The 20370-nt window shown below is 48.1% G+C and overlaps 1 protein-coding gene across 1 annotated transcript in view; it reads left to right on the forward strand.

Moving 5' to 3' along the window:
• Positions 1 to 20370, forward strand: part of ASIC2 (acid sensing ion channel subunit 2) — a 995646-nt gene that overhangs the window by 547524 nt on the left and 427752 nt on the right. The window lies entirely within an intron of this gene.

A 20370-nucleotide genomic window follows, 5' to 3' on the forward strand; every position in this document is an offset into this window, starting at 1 on the left:
AGACAATGTGCGACGGAGATCATAGGTGTCCCAAAGTCTAAAATATTTACTATCTGGCCTTTTACAGAAAAAGTTTGCTGACCCCTGGCCCTTTGGGGGGACCTCTTAAGGATGCGGTCATGAACATACAAACATCGTAAACGAAGAGAATGGTCATTCTCCCAAGAGAGTGCACTTCAGAAGCTGGGTAGGAAATCAGAAAGTATCAACCTTCGAAACATAAACCGATGATATGAGTCACCTGCCCAGGATGCAAACGAGGAGAGCGATGATTTGTCGGTGTGCCGCCTAGAAGGCTGGACCGGGGCTGTCCCTCCGTCTCAGCGTAGGGTCTCTGGGGCCTCTCTAGAGGAAGGCATCAATTTCCAAAACAGCTAATGGAAGATAAACTGAAATCTTGGAAGCTGCCACTTGCCTGTTGTGAGGCAGCATTATAAAGACAGCTGTTTCTAGGGACTAGTAAAAACACTATGGAAGAGGGGAGATTAAGGAAAGAGATTCCAGTCTGTCAGGGCTGAAGGGGTCCTGGAGAGCTTGCCCACATGTTCCAGGCCCCTTGAGCAGCTGTCCCAGTGAGGACTTGGGGATGAGTCCTTCCTGTGTCTGACTATTAAGATCCTGTCTCTTCCTTTGCTCTAATTTACTAAAGGGGCATTTGATGACAATTGGACTCCTATAGGGAAGCTGATGTCCTATCCAGCTGGTGTGTTGACTTACATTTCCTCAGCATAACGACCAAGATGACCAGGTAGATGCTATTTGCTGAATACCTGCTGCACACCAGGCACTGGGTCAAACGTTTTTGATTTACGTTATCTCAGAACCGGGCATCATTACCCCCATGTTACATACGAGGTAACTGAGGCTTCAGAGGGACCAGTGAGCTTATCCAAAGGCACATAGCTATGAAGCAGCAGATATAAAGAACCAGGTTTGGTTCAAATCTCAAAATCCCTGGTTTATTGGCCCCAAAGCCTAATTATTTTCATAATCATACACACACACACACACACACACACACACACACACACACACACACATACCCCCAATGTCTTCATTCTTTGTCTGGTCTCAATTCTATCTTATATTCCTAGACCCCAATATCCTGGGACCCTGCCCTAACCCCAGACTGCATAGCTGGAAACTTTAATACTTATTTCTATTTCATCAAAAGCCTATTGGTCACATATTATATGCAGAGATAAACAAAATTCAATCCCTTTTCCAAGGAGCTTATGGTCTAGTGAGGGAGCTAAGCAAATACACTCTCTAATAAGATGCAGTGTTGTGAGTTGATGTCGTGAGTCAGCAGAGCTGCTAGCTGTGGTGCTGAGGTAGCCCAGGCTTCGGACCTTGGGCTCCCAGTGGGCTTTCCTGAGGAGGTCACACCAGGTAGAAAGAGTCCACAGACGAGAGAGAGAAGCGTTAGTGGGCAGTCCAGCCAGATGGATGAGGAAGTTCTAAAGCTGGAAGGCCAGCGAGATTTGATGCCTGAAATTCACTTGGGCCGGATGGGGCTTAAGTTGAATCTGAGGAAGTAGCAGAAGCAAGATCACAGGAGGTCTTTGCAGCACGCTGAGGAGTTTGTTCTTCATATTAATGACAATCGGGAACCATTAAAGGGTTTAACTAGGAAGTGGTACAGCCAGACTTGTAAGTGTGAAAGAACCTAGGGCATCATATGGGGGATGGCTTGAGACTCAAAGGAGATCAGTTAGTAACAACAAATGGAAATTTTTAAACCCGGGAAGAAGCAAAGGCATGGAGAGAAGACTAATTGCAAGATAGTTGGTTGGTAGAATCGGTAGGTCTTGGCCATTTATTGGATGTGAGAGGGGAAAGAGGAAGAGGAGGCTAAGTCAGCACGCTGCCTGGTCCTTGGCAGCACTCCTTCGCCTCCAGAGCCCCGGACCCTGGCCTCCACTTTCCCAGACACTGATTGGGTCTCACAATTAGTGCCCTGACCTCAGTATTAATATTATACCTTCCTAGGACTATGGCTGACATGCCCCGCCCGCCATATTGAACTGCCTTGCAAACTATCACCAAACTCAAAGTTACCAACTCATGTTCAGTGTCCTCTGTTGAACTCCTTGCCACTTCCTGGACCACCCATCAGCCAGGCCATTTCCTAAACCCCATCCTTCCCAGTCCGGCTCTCCTCACCTACTCCCCTGAGCCAGGCTTTGTGTCTGCAGCCACCCAGCCCAGCTTCGATGCAGCCGGCCCCGCCCTCCACTTCCCACACCACCACTCGAAGCTGGAGAAGAAGGCTGATGTGGTAGACTCAAGAGCTCTTGAGAACTGGGAACAACGGACCTGAACCAACAAGATGAAATTTAGCAGAGATAAATGTCAAGTCTACATACCGAGCCCAGGAATGAATCACAAAGGCAGGATGGGGAGAGCTGATTTGCAGTAATGATAAAGGCAACATGTAGGGGAGCGGCTGATTAGCTGGCCAAAGGCCAAGTACTCACCAAGAGTGTGAAACAGAAGCTGCATTTAAAAAAAGTGCAAACACAGTCTGAGGCCGTATCAGTAGGAGTAGAGTGTCCACGTTAAGAAAGGCAGCTCTGACAACCAGGACTGTTCTAAACCCCAACTAAAATACAGCATTCAGCTATGGGCAATACCATACAAGCATGTTCAGAGGAGAAGAAGTGAGATGGTGAATATCTAAAAACAAATTCTGGAAATATACAGGAGAAGGGATGGGAAGACGGCTGTCAGACCCTGGTGCTCAATTAATGTTCCCTTTCCCCAGTGGCCCAGTTCCTAGAGGATTTTTCTGCAGTTGAGAGTCTGCCCCTTGGAAAGACCAAATAGCTCCTCCGCCACTCCTCAATGGCCCCTTTCCCATCCTCCTGATGGGGTTGGGGATGGGAGCTGTCGCTGGCGTGTCTAAACTGTGGTCCTTTTGTCTCAAGTTCCCTGAAGTGGCGGGGCGGGGAGGGAGGGGTGTCAATGTAGTGGGTCTGCTGTGGTTTCTCTCCCCATTTTGCATCCCCATCTGGGAATGGGGAGCTGGGAGTGTCCTTAGAGCTGAATCCAGTGTTTTGCAAATGAAGAAACTGATTCAGGAAAGAACTGTGGCTTTCTCAAGGTCCCTGATTCTGATCCTACCATCCATCTATATCGCAGCAGAGTGGGGATTAGAACTGAGGTCAGTCCAAACTGCCTGCTGGCCTCTTTCCTCCTACCCTAACCATTCACTGATGTCCAAGGGGTTTTAAGACAAAAATAATTTCTTTTTAAAGCCAGGATGTGTAGGCTCTGGGGGCCAGCAGCAGAGCACATGAGATGAGACTGGACCCAAAGACTCTTTTTCATCCATACGGTTGCCTTTGTTGCTGGGGTGAAGTGAGTTAACATCTTGGCTGATTTTCCTGGGAAGTTCTGGCTCCCAGGAAAAACCTTGATCCGCCCCCTCACCGCTGCCTGCGCGGAAGGAGACAGGATGCTCCCACGCTGAGCATAAGCGGTGCCTCCCTCACCCGCTTCCCGCGGGGGCATCCCTGCTTCATCTCCAGAAACAGCAGCTCCAGGCCCGGTGTTAGAGGAGGCAGAGTTTTGCCTTTAATGACCCTGCTTCTTTTCTCATCACAACTTTTTTTTTTTTTTTTGCGGTACACGGGCCTCTCACTGCCGTGGCCTCTCCCGTTGCGGAGCACAGGCTCCGGACGCGCAGGCTCAGCGGCCATGGCTCACGGGCCCAGCCGCTCCGCGGCATGTGGGATCCTCCCGGACCGGGGCACGAACCCGTGTCCCCTGCATCAGCAGGCGGACTCCCAACCACTGCGCCACCAGGGAAGCCCTTTCATCACAACTTTTAACCTCAGTAGCCCAGCAATTTTTCCCTTATCATCATCACCATTTTCTCATCCCCAACCCTCTTCCGTGGGCACAGCACACCACAGGGTGTATAGTTTATAAACCACTGGCACGCCCATCTCCCTTGACGCTCCCAATCACCCCGTGAGGTTGCCCATGGGGACGCTGGAGCCCAGGGCGGCTTCGGGTCTGGCTGACTCACAAGGCGTATGGGTTTTGCTTCCTCGGGAAAGCTGTATTTCTCAAACGTGCCTTCCCTGGGTTGTAAAGCACGTTCATGACAGAAGTGCAGTTCCCCATTTTTGCAGTTCTAGGATGAGAGGCTCACCTCAGATCTACAAAGAAACAAGGAAGAGTGATGTGGGGAACTTGGAACACACACAGACCAAAGGCCAATCCTGGGTTACTCTACTTGAATGACCAGAGAATTAAAAGGTCATAGAAGGAAATGAAGAAATAATTGAGGCCAACCCACTTTAAAGATGCCAGCGCTGGGAGCCAGAGGAAAAGGGCTTGTTCCACAGGGGCGTTTAGCAGCACGGTTGGGATTATAACTTGCATCTCTGGGTTGCTGCCGTTCCATGAGCCTGGAATCGGGCCCACTTCAGTGTTCGGGAATGTGTTGACTCCAGTCTGCCATTCTCCTGGAAGTGTTGAGGAGTGGCTAATTTCCCTTGCCCTCTGCCTGGAGTTTGGAAATTCCCTTTACTCCAAGCCGTGCTGGACCTTCAGATTTCCATATGCAGTTGTACCCCCAGGGGTCCCCGGAAAAGGTGGGCGCCTAATTAGTGCACATCTTCCCAGGCCTCCAGGGTGCTTGGGTTGTATCTGTGTCCCCCAGGGCAGAGAAGGGACATCTACCTAATGTCCCCACTGCCTTTCTAGGATGACACCCCACCTTACTCTTGCCAACCCATTTCTCAGGAACTAGGTCCTATTTTCCCTGTCCTATGACACTCTTTTTGTAGAGTATCTGTGTCCACACAGTATCATCTCCTGACCCTAGAATTCACAGCCCTATCTTATCCATCCCCTTTGGGTGCCCCTCTCCCCCTAGATTTAGACAATAGCCTGGAACTCACCAGATTGGCCACATCCCCATTTGGACTTCATCTCTTGACATCAGGCTTCACCGTTAAGGGCTCCCCTTCTGGCCTCACTCTCTCCACTCAGTGGGCAGACTGGCAAAGGCATCGGTCAAGGACGCTCAGGCCGTCTTTCTCAGTGTTGACGTTCCTGTCACTGGCCCTCCTCAGTGCACGCCCCACCTGACTGCCACATCCCCCCACCCAGTGCCGCAACTGCACAGATGAACCCAAAGTCCAGCCCTTAAAATAGAAGTTCTGAGGAACTAATTCTTCAGCGTGCCCTTTTACAAAAAGGGAGGTGAAGTTCCCTGGTCAGATGAATTTGGAAAACACTGGATCAAACAGAAGTTCAACAAGATTCTTTACTGCAGAATTTCAATGTGCTTTCCAAGCAAATAGTATTGAATACGTGTTTCCAACACGGATTTGACCGTCCCAAAAGACCAGTGTCCTCTAGAAATACATTTGAGGGACCATTTATTTAACTCCTTCCTGGACACTAACACTGACAAGTTTTGACCTTGCCACTTATTTGCTGTGTGGCTTCAGGCAAGTCACTTTCCCTCCTGGGCTTCAGTTTCTTCATCTATAAGTACAAATAAAGCAACGTGGGGTTGGGGCAAGATGGTCCCCAGAGTGCCTTCTGGCATCGGCATTTTCCAATTCCCTCATCTGTATTTTCCAGCACGTCCGCATCCCGGCGCTAGGGCAGCAGAGATGCTAGAGATTGAGAACGAGGCAGAGCTAACAAGACGTGAACGCGGTGAGACACAATGGATGGCTTTGTGAGTGGCTGGGATGCTTCTTAAATGGTGAAAGTGGTTTTTATTTAGGTGGCATCAAGTGGCCATTAATAGCACTCAGAATCCCCAGGGACTGAGAGAAGCTTGTAGCTCAGTGACAGGTGAGGTGGAGGGAATTCCGCTGGGTGCTGCAGATCAGGTGGCCTTGCAGAAGCACTGAGGCATCAGAGTCCCGGTCTTATCCAGGACGTGCGGTGCCACACTGACACCGAGACAACTAAATTAGGGCAGATGTGGCAATATCAGAGAGAGCTGTGGGGAGAAGCTGTCAAACATGCTCACGTACCATATGGAACATGGGGCCAGTTGAATTTTGAGGCCCCTTCCAACACTGAGCTTCTGGGATTGCTTTGAGTGTCTTCTGGATGCGATATGCTATTCTAGACACAGAGGAGAAAACAAAACTGAAGGAAACACAGTGCCTACCATTATGGGTTATATCGTATTTCTTAAATTATGTCCTAAGGAATACCAGTCCTTTGGATACTCTGGGATAGAGCTGTTTTCTCATCAAATAAGTTTCAGAAATATAGCACACATATCCCATACCCCCTGGAACTCTCAACTTATATCAACATGATAAAGGCTCTGAGAAGTCCTGCAGGGAACCTGCCTACTGGTTAATCCAAGGTTCCCAAATCTATTTGACCATGGAACTCTTTTGTCTGAGTACCTTCTAACAGCCCATAGGACTACTATTTCCTACAAGAGGAATCACAGCATATCAGACCCAAAAGGGACTCAAAGGGAACTTTTAAGTCAGGTCCCATGCTTTACAGAGAAGAAGGAGCCATTCTGTTGGCCATTGTGATGATCTGGGATTTTGTTCAATTGTCTCCAGATTCTTGATTGGGACTCTAAAAGGATGTGATCCCAGAGTTGGTAGCTGCCATGTTGGCCATGTCATATGTTGGCATGACCTCCCTGTGCTGCTATGCTACTGTCACACGAGGAAACCCTCCAAAAAGGATGAGAGAAGAAAGAGAATATGCCAGCAGGGTGTATTCCTAGTTATAGTTCCCCAGATTTCTGGAGCTGCTGTGTGATTCTGATAGCTCTTCCTTCCATTTGCATGTGATCTCTCCCAGGCTTTTTCCAGGAAACACTTTTTCTTCCTTTAAAAAAAAATTAAACTATATAAATCAGAACTCTTTCTGTCACAAGTTGAAGAAAATTTGACTCAAACTGGCTTAAGCCCAAAATGAATTTGTTGGCTCATGTAACTAAATAGTCTAGAAGTAGGGATAGCTTCAGACGTGGCTGGATACAGGTCTGCAAACACCTCCCCAGGGCCAAGTTTCTCTCCCCCCATCTCTCAGCAGTGCTACCTCTCTGTGGTTTCCACTCTCAGAAAGACTCTCCCTCATGGTGACAAAAATGGCGACAGCTGCTCCAACTTCAGGTGCAATCCAACAGAGAGCGACCACATGCGTTGTAGGCGGCACCTGCAAAAGTTGTCACTCGAGTTGAACCAGGTGAGGTCTGGTGCCCACCCCAGAACAAGTGTCTCCAGGTGCATTCGCTTCCGAGGGCCACCAGCACAAAGTATCACGGAGTAGGTGACTTAAATAACAAAAATGCATTGCCTCACGGTCCTGGAGGCTGGAAGTACAAAATCCAGGTGTCAGCAGTCCCTTCTGAGAGCTGGGGGGAAGACTCTCTCTCATGCCTCTCGCCCTGGATTGTAGATGCATCACCGTGGTCTGTGCCTTCATATTTACGTGGAGCTTTCCCTGTGCGCACCTGTCTCTTCACATGGCATCCTTTTGTAAGGGTACCAGTCCTATTGGATTTTAGGGCCCCATCTTACTCCAGAATGCCCTCATCTGAATGAATTACATCTGCAGTGAACCTATTTCTAAATGAGGTCACATTCTGAAGTACTGGGGGTTAGGACTTCAACATATGAAATTTGAGATGACAGTATATTCAACCCTTAACACCAGGGGAATATGTTTTACTGATTGGCTCAGTCCCAAATCCTGTACTTCATCCTGGAGCTGCCCATGAAGTCCCACCAACACCAAAGGGACTGAGATATCCTCTATCCTCCCTGCAAAACGGGCTGTGGCCCAAAGAGGTGGGTCTGGATGCTGAGGAGGGAAAACACACGTGCTGTGTTCACTTGGACTTCCAACACTTAACCAGTGCACTGGCCTTCCTCACCCCAACCCCTAATCTTCCAGGCAATTCTATAAGCCAGGAGCCAATAAAACCATGCACTTGCTTTAGTCATGTCTTTTCTGCCGGGAATGCTCTGTCTCCTAGGGCCCATCTGGGGATCCATGGGGGTGAGGGCCTTCTTGGATTCCTGACCAAAAGCGAGACAGCATTTTAGGGGAGGCTGGGGGGAGAAGTTCATCCACTCATTCAGTGTGTATTTATTGAGCATCCATGGTGAGCCAGGCAGAGTGCTGGGTGCTGGGGCACAATGGTGAACAAGCAGACACGGCCCCGCCCCCAGGAAGCTTAGAGTCTAGAAAGCAACACAACATCAAAACAACCCACAATAACTATATCCTCGTGTGCAGCTACCCTCGCCCCCCATCGTAAACCCACGCACCGGAAGCTTCTTAGAAGGTGAGGGTATTTGAATTTTTGGGTGATGATCGGGAATTAGTAGTCATGTCAAGTTTACTGAGGGAGATAGACTGCAGCATGAGAGGGGCTCCGACTGGGGTTAAGCACAAGGTACCGTGGAATCATAGAGGCAGGCAGCCATCCCAGCCTTGCAGGGATTGGGGAAAATGGTTCTTGGAGAACTTGGCTCTGAGCAGACCTTTCCCGTGCTCTTCACTTCACATCTCCTTCCAACAGCCTGGCCCAAGCCGCCATCTTGTCTTTCCTAGACCATGTCCATAGCGTTGTCTCCTCCTACATTTACTGCCCTTTGGTCTAGTAGCCATGATGCTGCCAGTGATGACTTTGTGAAGGCAGCCAGATGGAGTCACTCACCAGCTCCAAGTTCTGCAAAAGTTGACCAGGTCTTGGAGGGAAAGACAGTGATGCTCACATATTCCAGGCTCGGTCACCTCTATGGTTCCATTTACGGTCTCACTCTTGCCCCTCCTGTGCCCTCTACCAATCACATTCAGCTCCTTAAATATTTCTTCCCTCTTTAGGGCCTTTTTACACACGGTTCTTGTATCTGGAATGTTCTTTTCCCCCTTCCAGTCCAGTTAGTTCATCCTTAGAACTCTGCCCAGTGTCACTCTCTCAGGAATGGCTTTGGTCTCTGGTCATCATGGCCTTGCCCTCCCCTGCCCCGCTCCCTGTGTGTCTCCATCACAGCACTGGCCACATTTCACGGGACTGTAGCTGTGTGCTCAGTGGCATCTACCCCACTAACATTAGCTTTGTGAGGGCAGAGACCAGGTCTGTGTCACCCAGCAGAGTGCCTGGTACCTAGGAAATACTCCATACATACTTCCTGAAGGGACTGAAGGGCCCTAGAGCACTGTTTCCCTCACCCCAGATTTTCCAAAGAAAATAGGAAACGGACACAAGATCACCGTGAGTTTCCAAAGAGCTATCACTTCCTCTGGGGTGGGAGGGATTAATTCAGTTTAGTAACCGAGAAAAATTGTCAATGAAGAAAAGACTCTAGGTTTGGGATATTTTCCCTTCTTGCTTTCCCAGGAAATGAGAACATTGATGGGCATTGGCCATGGCACTGGGGGGAAGTAGAGAGGCTTCTGTGCTTCCAGGAGCAAGACCAGGACCAGGGATGCAGGCAGACAGAGCTGCTCAGATCAGGGCCCAACACAAGGGGGCATCCAGAGTCCCCCTGGGTACCCACCAGAATCAACAGCCAGGTTTTCCAAGTTTGGATCTAGAGACAGGGCTGGAACAAGGGGGGAAGTAAGCAAGGCACCCAGGGCACGAAATTTAAGGAGGGGCTCAGTCTCAGGGGCAGGCCCCATGCTTGCACAACCCTGAGAGCAGATGACCCCTTAAATGTTGCACCCTGGACACTTCACTTGCCTCCCCCAGTCCCAGCCGTGTCTAGAGACCACAGCCTTACTCCCAAGAAGCCCTGAATTCCGTCCTTTCCAGGTGGTTCTGATGTACAGTCAGGCTCAGGAAGCTCTCAGCTAGAAAACTCCTGAGAGGACGCCAGTGGAGAGACTCGGGGATGGAGCCGGTTGGAGGCCCCTGCACCGGCCGGAGAGACTTCCTGCCAGTGCTCAGGGTGGTGGCCAAATGCAGGACGTTAGACCCTGGAGACAGAGATGTCTCCAGGTCTAACCCACAGAGCTGAGGGGAGCAGATAATGAGCCGGAGGGGAAAAAAGTTCAATCCAGAGAAAACTGGGGACTTCCCTGATGGCCCAGTGGTTAGGAATCTGCCTGCCAGTGCAGGGGATGCGGGTTCGAGCCCTGGTCTGGGAAGATCCCACATGCCACGGAGCAGCTAAGCCCGTGAGCCCCAACTACTGAGCACGTGAGCCCCAACTACTGAGCCCGCGTGCCTAGAGCCTGTGCTCCACAACAAGAAAAGCCACCACAGTGAGAAGCCCGTGCACTGCAACGAAGAGTAGCCCCTGCTCGCCGCAACTAGAGAAAGCCCGCGTGCAGCAACGAAGACCCAATGCAGCCAAAAATTAATTAATTAATTTTCAAAAAACAAAGAAAACTGTGCTCAGTATGCTCAAAAGTGGGTGGTCTGGGCTGCCTGCTATGTTCCATTTTCACAGGGCTCAGTTTTCAGAAGAATCCATCCCAGGCCAGCCGGAAGCCCCTCCCCCTTGCTCCTACCTGGGCGTGATCCTGCCTCCAGTCCAGTGCTTTTCCAATCCCAGGACTGGGTGCGGCTTCCATGATGATTCTCAGGCCCCCAGGCTTTTCTGAGTGATGTTGACTGCTGTTCTTTGTGCACTTCCAGTGACCCCCCAACCTGGGGCTAAACCCAACACATCTCGTTTCACTGACACATCGCGATATCCGTGTTGAGAGGGTCTTAGCTTTCCTCTGCAGAGGAGGAAAGGCGGCTCAGAGATAAAGTGACTCACCCAAAGCCACACCATCTGCAAGTGTCCCGGAATTACAGGCCCGACTCCAAACAGTGTTCTCTTCATCACGGTGGCACTGTTTGTGTATGTGATGGAGCAGGGACCAGGGAATCTGAGCACCGGAAAAGACGGGGCCAAGGCCCTGCTGCAGATCCCCAAACAGAGCGGGTGCGCCGAAGGCTGGTGCTGTCACTTCTCAGGCCTCAGAAGGGCTCAGCCATCTGGTTCCGGCTGGGGTAAGGCAGCGAGGTGTCAGGTGAGCGAGAGGAGTAGTGGATGAGGAATCAGAACGTGAGTTCCTGGCCCCAGCTCTCCATTTCCTGGCCAAGGTGAAACCGCACACCTCAGGTTGGGATTTGAACCCAGCCAGAACCTGCATTGGGACTCGAACACGCTGTCTTTTAAAAAATAAATTTATTTATTTATTTATTTTTGGCTGCGTTGGGTCTTCGTTGCTGCGTACAGGCTTTCTCTAGTTGCGGCGAGCGGGGGCTACGCTTCATTGCAGTGCATGGGCTTCTCATTGCGGTGGCTTCTATTGTTGCAGAGCAAGGGCTCTAGGCACGCGGGCTTCAGTAGTTGTGGCACACGGGCTCGGTAGTTGTGGCACACGGGCTTGGTAGTTGCAGCACGCGGGTTCAGTAGTTGTGGCTCTTGGGCTGTAGAGCACAAGCTCAGTAGTTGTGGTGCCTGGGCTTGGTTGCTCCCTGGCATGTGGGATCTTCCCAGACCGGGGATCGAACCCGTGTCCCCGGGGTTGGCAGGCGGATTCTTAACCACTGTGCCACCAGGGAAGCCCCCCCACCCCCCGCCACTGTCTTTTAATTGAGATCACACACCTAGTCTCAGGACTTAATGAAGCTCAGGTTCTTGATGTCTCGTTGCAGAAAGAATTCAGTGACAGACAAAGTAACAGGTAAGAAGTGGATTTATTTATAGAGATACACATTCCTTAGACAGAATGCAGTCTGTCTCAAAAGGCGAGAACAGCCCTGGGAGAAACACACTCCACAGACAGAGTGCGGACCATCTCAGAAGGTGAGGGGCCCTGAAATATGGGGTGGTTAGTTTTTATGGGCTGGGTAATTTCATAGGCTAATGAGTGGGACGATTATTCCAACTATCTTGGAGAAGGGGTGGGGATTTCCAGGAATTAGCCCACTGCCTACTTTTTGGCCTTTTATGGTTGACCTCAGAACCATCATGGCGCCAGTGGGTGAGTCATTTAGCATATGTTAATGCATTACAATGAGCGTGTAGTGAGGCTCAAGGTCCACTGGAAGTCAAATCTTCTGCCATCTTGGACCTAGTCGTTCTAACCAGTTATGTCATGTCTTCAAGGGCTGTGTCATTCTTTTGAAGGTTGTGTCCTGCCCCCTTCCCTCCTGTTTCAAAGGGACCTAGCATACCTTTCCCTTTAGCATCTTGGTTTCCCAAACTATAAAACCTATAAAAAGGGAAGGTCATCCAAGAGAAAATTGAATCAGGTGGCTGGTAAGAATCCTCCCACTTGTAAGAGCAGAATTTTGATTGTGGTAACTTCTACAGTGGGCCATCAGTGGGTGACAGAGGGGCAACGTGTGGGGTGTATTTGGGGCAATCAGTGCTGTGGGTGCTAATCAGATGGGTGAACCCCAGTTCTGGTACTCATTGAGTTTAGTGGGTTCTGAAAACAGCTGGCCTGGAAGCATTTCTCAAGCTAAGACCCCACCCCAGGGTGGAGGGTGGGAGAATGTTATTTTGGAGGAAGGATGGCTAGTTTCCTGCAGGGTGAGGGGCACACCCAGCCAGGGCTCTCCCAGGGACAGAGCTGGAATGGGAGCTTGACCAGAGCACTGCATCTGGTAAAACATGGGGAAAAGACCATAAAAGAGAGGAGAAAATGGAAGAAGGAAGGACTTGGTGAGAGAAAGCAGACAGACCAAAGAGGGCAAGAGAGAAGGAGAGAAAGAAAAAAAAAGGCGGGGGGAGATAGAAAAGAAAACAGTGGTCGCTGCTGAGGGTCAAAAAGTATCAGTGATCCAGTCAGTTTCCTGTTGTGACACTGCCCTATGGTTCTGTAAGACTGTGTTTCTTCACATCTTTTACTATTCTCCTATTATTGTGTTAATCTTTATCTTACTGATTTTAAAGAGTCTTTAGTTATAAAAAAAAAAAAAATTCTTTGTCTTATATATCCCAAGTATCTCCCCAGGTTATGGTATGCTTTTTGAGATTTTATACCTAGATTTTTAAAATGCAGCTATGAAGTAGCTTTTTAAAAAAACCCATGATTGGACAGGAGGAAATTCTTCTTTACAGAGTTATTTTGATTAATTTGTTTTCTGTGTGGAATAGGGATGCACTGGGGGAAACTGGGTGGAGGGTATGCTGGGTCTCTCAGTGTTCCGCCTTAACAACTGTGTGTGAATCTGTAATTATCTCAAAGTAAAATGTTCAGAATAAAATTGATCCGGGAACCACATCTGGGGACATATGACAAGAGGGACAAGAATTCCAAGGAAGGCTGGGCTGTTCTTTGAGAACTGACAGCCTGGTGCAGTTTGGGATGAAGGTAAGGCCCTGCGGTGGTGTGGCTGGACCCAGCACATGCCCCGGGGCTGGGAGATGCCAGAACCTTTCTTCTTCTCCTTGGCCCAGTGATTATATGTGTTTCCCAAAATGCTCTACTCTGTATTTATGCTTCTGAAGTGTTTGTTTAAAGAAATCAGTAGCTACTAAATTAGCAGTTCATTTTGTATTTCTATAACAGCTCATTTGGAAAACTGGGTCGACGGCAGCTCTGACATAAAAAAGCTAATTCTGGAGAGAATTCGGCTGGAAACCGCTACCACACAGAGGGAAGGGCTGCAGGGGGACCCCTGACCCGTATCCATCCGAGCCCCGTGGGGCGGGGGGAGGGGAGAAGCACATCAAGCCGTTATCCAGGTAGCTTTCCACAGTCCACAAAGCATCCACCCTCCCCTGCAGGAACTGACAATTGCTCCAAAAGGCCAGGTAGCCACTCCCTGTCACATGTGTAAAATGGATCACAGACAGTACATGCATACATGCATGGCGGCCCTCTGTCCCACCACCCACCAGCGCCGATACTAGAAGCAAGCCCAAAGTCAAGGTCACTCTCCCCAGAATCCTTAGACTGGCACAGGATTCCAATCAGGGCCAAAAGTTTGGAATGGAGCAAAGAGAGGAAGGGTGTGTTAGCTTAATGAGGGGAGGGTGACCCCAGGTGAGAGAAGGTTAAAGGAGCCTTGGTTTTCAGAGTTTCTGTGTGGGAAGGATAATGTCGAAGTGAAGGGCAGCCCTTCCCATAAAGGGACTGAGGGAAACCTCACGCTGACCTTATCCACGCTGCAGGCACATTTTCTCTTAGAATCCTCACGGCATCTCTAGGACATAGGACTCATTTGATTTTATAGATAAAGATAACAAGGCTAAACAACCTGAAGAACCAATGAACGCAAGCAGGAGTGCCAGGACTCAACTCACTGTTTAACCATCAATGTCCTGGTTCAGTCTCCCCGTCTGCAAAATGGGGATGGTAACAGCACTTACCTTGTAGAACAGCCATGAAGATTAAACACGTTACGGGATGTAAAGGACTTCGACCTGCAGCATAATGAACACTTAATACACACTCACTCTTATTATTTCATTACTGATACTACGACTTCCAGCAAGGCCCCATTTTAACAAGAGACCTAGGACCAACGGCATGTGAAAAGTGGTTAAGGGAACTGGAAATATTTAGGTTAAAAAGAGAAGATTACAGGGAGACAGGCTGTTAATCCTAAAAAAATCCAAAAAGCTGCTACGAAAAAGACAGATCAGACTTGCTCAGCTCTTACCAGAAGGCAAAATTAGGGCCAATGTGGAAAAAAATAGAGGAGATGAGATTTAAGCTTCTCATGAGGGAGACGTTTCTAATGGATGAACTCCCTAAAAACGGGTTTGTGTTCCCGCTTCCCTCTCCCTTTTAAGCAGAGCGTGGCGATCATGGTCAGAGATGCTCTCGGGAGTGAAGCATCAGGGGGGGACCCTCTAGCCTCTAGGTTCAGGCCAGGTTGCCAGCAGAGGAACTTGCCCATCAGTCACTGCGGGGGATGAGCTCTGTCAGCCAGAGTCTCTAAACCACTAGGGGCTGACCTCCCAGAAGGATTCCATTTCCTCCAGGATCCAAATTACTGTGGCAGATTGGCTCGGTGAAAAGTAGTTGCCTATATTTCTAATTCCACAATTAAAGAAACTCATTGGCAAGCAGCGTTAGGCAAAAATCCATTTTTAGAGTTTTTCCTTTTTTATTAGCTGCTCTCCCATCGAAATAGTCTATGCATGCAGTAAATCAGAAGCCAATATGAGGAAAGTTTCCGAGGAGCCAGAGGATGTAGAAAAAGTGGAGGTGAATTGCAGGCAGACACACCAGTGAGGCTGATGGCAGAGACTCATAGATCCTCTTGACAAGCAGCCCTTGGGCCAGGGTGCCCAGCATTGTGTTAGACCCGAGAGGGTAATCCCGTGATGGATTGCCCCTTATGCGTGATCTGCGTGGGTGTTCCAGCCTGAGCCCCTCTTCGTGGTTCACAGAGAGATCTATTCTGGGTGCTTGATGCCTTTGCAGGTGTGGGAATTGCAAATGAGAGGTGAGGGAGGGAAGGAGAGGAAGGAGAACTATGGTGTGGGGAGGGGTGGGCAGAGGGGAGCTGGAGCAATGGAAGTGGAGGGAGAAGGATGACGGGGATGCAAGGCTGGTCAAGGCAAGTGCAGAAGAACAGCCTCTGGTGAACTAAACGGGAGGGTTCAATTGAACAGAAATTCAAAAAAGAGGTTCTGGATCCAGCTGGGGCTACCAGTCTGTCAAGGGTCAGGAAAGTCAATTCCTAAAGGAGGGACAAAACAAATGAACACAACAGGGACAAAATTTCAACCACCCCTGGTGATAATGCCAGATGATTTGACATAAGAATCCACGTGGGAATTTTCCCTAAGGAAATAGTCAACAGAAGCCAAGATCTTCATTGCAGATTACCCAGACCACAAATTTATCTGACCACTTGGGAAGTGCAGAGATAAAAATTACAGGCCACCCAGTGGACAGATGTATAGCCATTAATTTTATAACCAGCAAGACTGTCCAATAATATAAGAACCTTTTTATAATACTCTAAATCAAAGGTTGGCAAATTTTGTCTGTAAGGGGCCAGAAAGTAAATATTTTTGCTTTGCGGGACATACAGTTTTTGTTACTACTACCCAACTCTGCCATGTCATGTGAAAGCAGCCACCAATAATGGGTAAACGAATGGAAGTGACTGTGTTCCAACAAAACTTTATTTACAAAAACATGTAGTGGGCCAGATGTGGCCCAAGGGCTGTTTTAAATGACAAAAGCAAAACAAAATTTGATGTATTCAGGGCTTCCCTGGTGGCGCAGTGGTTGAGAGTCCGCCTGCCGATGCAGGGGACACGGGTTTGTGCCCCGGTCCGGGAGGATCCCACATGCCGCGGAGCGGCTGGGCCCGTGAGCCATGGCCGCTGAGCCTGCGCATCTGGAGCCTGTGCTCCGCAGCGGGAGAGGCCACAACGGTGAGAGGCCCGCGTACCGCAAAAAAAAAAAAAAATTTGATGTATTCATTATGATTGTAATTATATAAAATATGAATTCGAATGGTCCACAAGGAAATATGCAAAGCTGGAATGGGCAGTTGAGTTAGGAGAGTGGAATTAGAGTGGGTTTTCTTTCTTATTTGGAGGTAAAGCCAGGACCCTCTGGTTACCTTAGTACTCAGGACTCACACCTACCCTCCAAGGACTGGGCATGGAGGGGCCCAGATTCCCAATTCCCAAACATAGTACATCCTGGGGTTTCTCAATGAAAGCCTGGTGAGTCAGTGAACACTCAGGAACGCTGGCCTTCACAGTGTTCTGCCCTTGACCTGGGTGCCCATTTTTGTCTGCTGGTGGAGTGAACCCTGTTTCAGCTGGAGTCTGACCTTGTCCAGTTTCACTGAAGAGGGTGCCCTCCACTGGGCTCTGAGGTCCTGGAGATGAAGTGGTGGGAAACTATGGCAACCCCAGTATCTGGAGTCAATGAGCTGACTCGGTGGAAGCTGGGGTGGAAACCACAGGCTCTGGGGTCATAGACTTCAGTAGATGTCCCAGGAGATGACAGGGCTGGGAAAGCTGAAGGGGTCAGAGCAGAGACAGTTCCGTTCTGGTTTGGAGCACTGGCTTTGGAGTCAGACAGACGTGGGCTTGACTCTGGCTCCTCTGACGACCAGCTCTGATCTCCTTTTCCGGGTTTGTAGCACGGGGTAATAATACCAGCCTGCAGGGCTGTTGTGAGCATTAAATGAGATCACGTGTGTGAGGCTCTCAGCACAGTGATGGCTCAGAAGTCCTTAGTAATGGTGGCTTTCAGCTAATAAGGACTGAGGTGGAGTGGGCCAAGCCAAACGGATGCCTATGCCCAAGAACCAGATGGGTCCAAGGTGGCTTCCTTGTAGCATCCCACTCTGGAACTCTGGACCGTCGGAACTATATGCGGTCTTTTGCTATAGAAACTGGAAGGCTGAGGGCACAGCAGCCAAAGGCATCTTCTAATCAGTCAGAGGTTGGGGCTGTGACCCAGGTATCTGGGTCAGACCAGGCGTAGGAGTCCCCAGACCAATCAGAAATGAAGAGCCTCAGGGGTGCTCAGTGGCAGATCCAAGAAAGAACCCACGTCAGATGCCAAGCCTGCCTGTGTCAAGGTCACGCCATCATGGGAAAAAAGCAGACACCAGGACTGAGAAAGACGAAGGCTGGAGGGCCTGGGACATTAACACTGAAGAGGGCTGGGATCCCAGAGCTCCTTCGCAAGGAGCTGAGTTTTAGGGATACAGTGGGGTTACAGAAAAATTCTTTACAGTTAAGGTGAATGTTATGTTATGTGTATTTTGCCATGACTAAACATAAAAATAAAATGTCCAACTGGACATTCACCAAATGTAGCCAAAGAACACGAGTACCAACATAAATACATTTTAGAGCTTGCAAATAAAATGCATTGTAAATAAATACATTTCTGAACTTCACAAAATAAATCCTTTACCAAATTTGGTAGCAGTGGCCTGGATGCTAACGTTAATGATAAAGGATATATACATTGTACTCTGCAAATGTTTGTGTATATGTTGATCCACTGGGAGAAAAGAAACAGCTTTCCCACAACTCGTTGATGGCATGTGGAATGGTGTGCAGGTGACAGGGTACATAATTAGGACACCAGTCTCTCAGGATCGCAGGTGTCACAGGGAGGCAAGGTGGCATATTGAGAGGCAAACAGAGTGAGTGGTTAGTGACCAAGTTTTTAAATTTTCTTTAGCATCTTTATTGGAGTATAATTGCTTTACAATTGTGTGTTAGTTTCTGCTGTACAACAAAGTGAATCAGCTATACGTATACATATATCCCCATTATCTCCTCCCTCTTGCATCTCCCTCCCACCCTCCCTATCCCACCCTCTAGGTGGTCACAAAGCACAGAGCTGATCTCCTTGTGCTATGCAGCTGCTTCCCACTAGCATCTATTTTACATTTGGGAGTGTGTATATGTCCATGCCACTCTCTCACTTCATCCCAGCTTACCCTTCCCCCTCCCCATGTCCTCAAGTCCATTTTCTACATCTGCATCTGTACTCCCGTCCAGCCCCTAGATTCTTCAGAACCATTTTTTTAATTTCATATATATGCGTTAGCATACAGTATTTGTTTTTCTCTTTCTGACTTACTTTACTCTGTATGACAGACATTAGGTCCATCCACCTCACTACAAATAATTCAATTTCATTTCTCTTTATGGCTGAGTAATATTCCACTGTATATATGTGCCACATCTTCTTTATCCATGCATCTGTTGATGGACACTTAGGTTGCTTCCATGTAGAGCTGCCATGAACATTTTGGTACATGACTCTTTTTGAATTATGGTTTTCTCAGGGTATACGCCCAGTAGTGGGATTGCTGGGTTGTATGGTAGTTCTATTTTTAGTTTTTAAGGACCCTCCATACTGCTCTCCATAGTGGCTGTATCAATTTACATTCCCACCAGCAGTGCAGGAGGGTTCCCTTTTCTCCACACCCTCTCCAGCATTTATTGTTTGGAGATTTTTTGATGATGGCCATTCTGACTGGTGTGAGATGATATCTCATTGTAGTTTTGATTTGCATTTCTCTAATACTTAGTGATGCTGAGCTTCCTTTCATGTGTTTGCTGGCAATCTGTATATCTTCTTTGGAGAAATGTCTATTTAGGACTTCTGCCCATTTTTGGATTGGGTTGTTTGTTTTTTTGATATTGAGCTGCATGAGCTGCTTGTTTATTTTGAAGATTAATCCTGTGTCAGTTGCTTCATTAGCAAATATTTTCTCCCATTCTGAGAGTTGTCTTTTCATCTTGCTTATGGTTTCCTTTGCTGTGCAAAAGCTTTTAAGTTTTGTTAGGTCCCATTTGTTTATTTTTGTTTTTATTTTCATTTCTCTAGGAGGTGGGTCAAAAAGGATCTTGCTGTGATTTATGTCATAGAGTGTTCTGCCTATGTTTTCCTCTAAGAGTTTGATAGTGTCTGGCCTTACATTTAGGTCTTTAATCCATTTTGAGTTTATTTTTGTGTATGGTGTTAGGCAGTGTTCTAATTTCATTCTCCTACAGTTTTTCCAGTTTTCCCAGCACCACTTATTTATTATTATTATTATTTTTGGCTGCATTGGGTCTTCGTTGCTGCATGCGGACTTCTCATTGTGGTGGCTTCTCTTGTTGCAGAGCACGGGCTCTAGGCATGTGGGCTCAGTGGTTGTGGCCTGCAGGCTCTAGAGCACAGGCTCAGTAGCTGTGGAGCATGGGCTTAGTTGCTGCACAGCATGTGGGATCTTCCCAGGCCAGGGATCGAACCCTTATCCCCTGCATTGGCAGGCGGATTCTTAACCACTGCTCCACCAGGGAAATCCCCCAGCAGCACTTATTGAAGAGGCTGCCTTTTCACCATTATATATCCTTGCCGCCTTTATCAAAGATAAGGTGACCATATGTGCATGGGTTTATCTCTGGGCTTTCTATTCTGTTCCATTGATCTATATTTCTGTCTTTGTGCCAGTACCATACTCTTTTGATTACTGTAGCTTTGTAGTATAGTCTGAAGTCAGGGAGCCTGCTTCCTCCAGGTCCATTTTTCTTTTTCAGGATTGCTTTGGCTATTCGGGGTCTTTTGTATTTCCATACAAATTGTGCAGTGTTTTGTTTTAGTTCTGTGAAAAATGCCATTGGTAGTTTGATAGGGATTGCATTGAATCTGTAGATTGCTTTGGATAGTACAGTCATTTTCACAATGTTGATTCTTTCATCCAAGAACATGACAATCTCTCCATCTGTTTGTATCATCTTTAATTTCTTTCATCGGTGTCTCATACTTTTCTGCATACAGGTCTTTTGTCTCCTTAGGTAGGTTTATTCCTAGGTATTTTATTCTTTTTGTTGCAATGGTAAATGGGAGTGTTTCCTTAATTTCTCTTTCAGATTTTTCATCATTAGTGTATACAAATGCAAGAGATTTCTGTGCATTAATTTTGTATCCTGCTACATTAGCAAATTCATTGATTAG

The sequence above is a fragment of the Neophocaena asiaeorientalis genome, unplaced genomic scaffold (genome assembly GCF_003031525.2).
Source record: "Neophocaena asiaeorientalis asiaeorientalis breed wild unplaced genomic scaffold, Neophocaena_asiaeorientalis_V1.1 scaffold129, whole genome shotgun sequence".
NCBI classification, from domain to species: domain Eukaryota; kingdom Metazoa; phylum Chordata; class Mammalia; order Artiodactyla; family Phocoenidae; genus Neophocaena; species Neophocaena asiaeorientalis.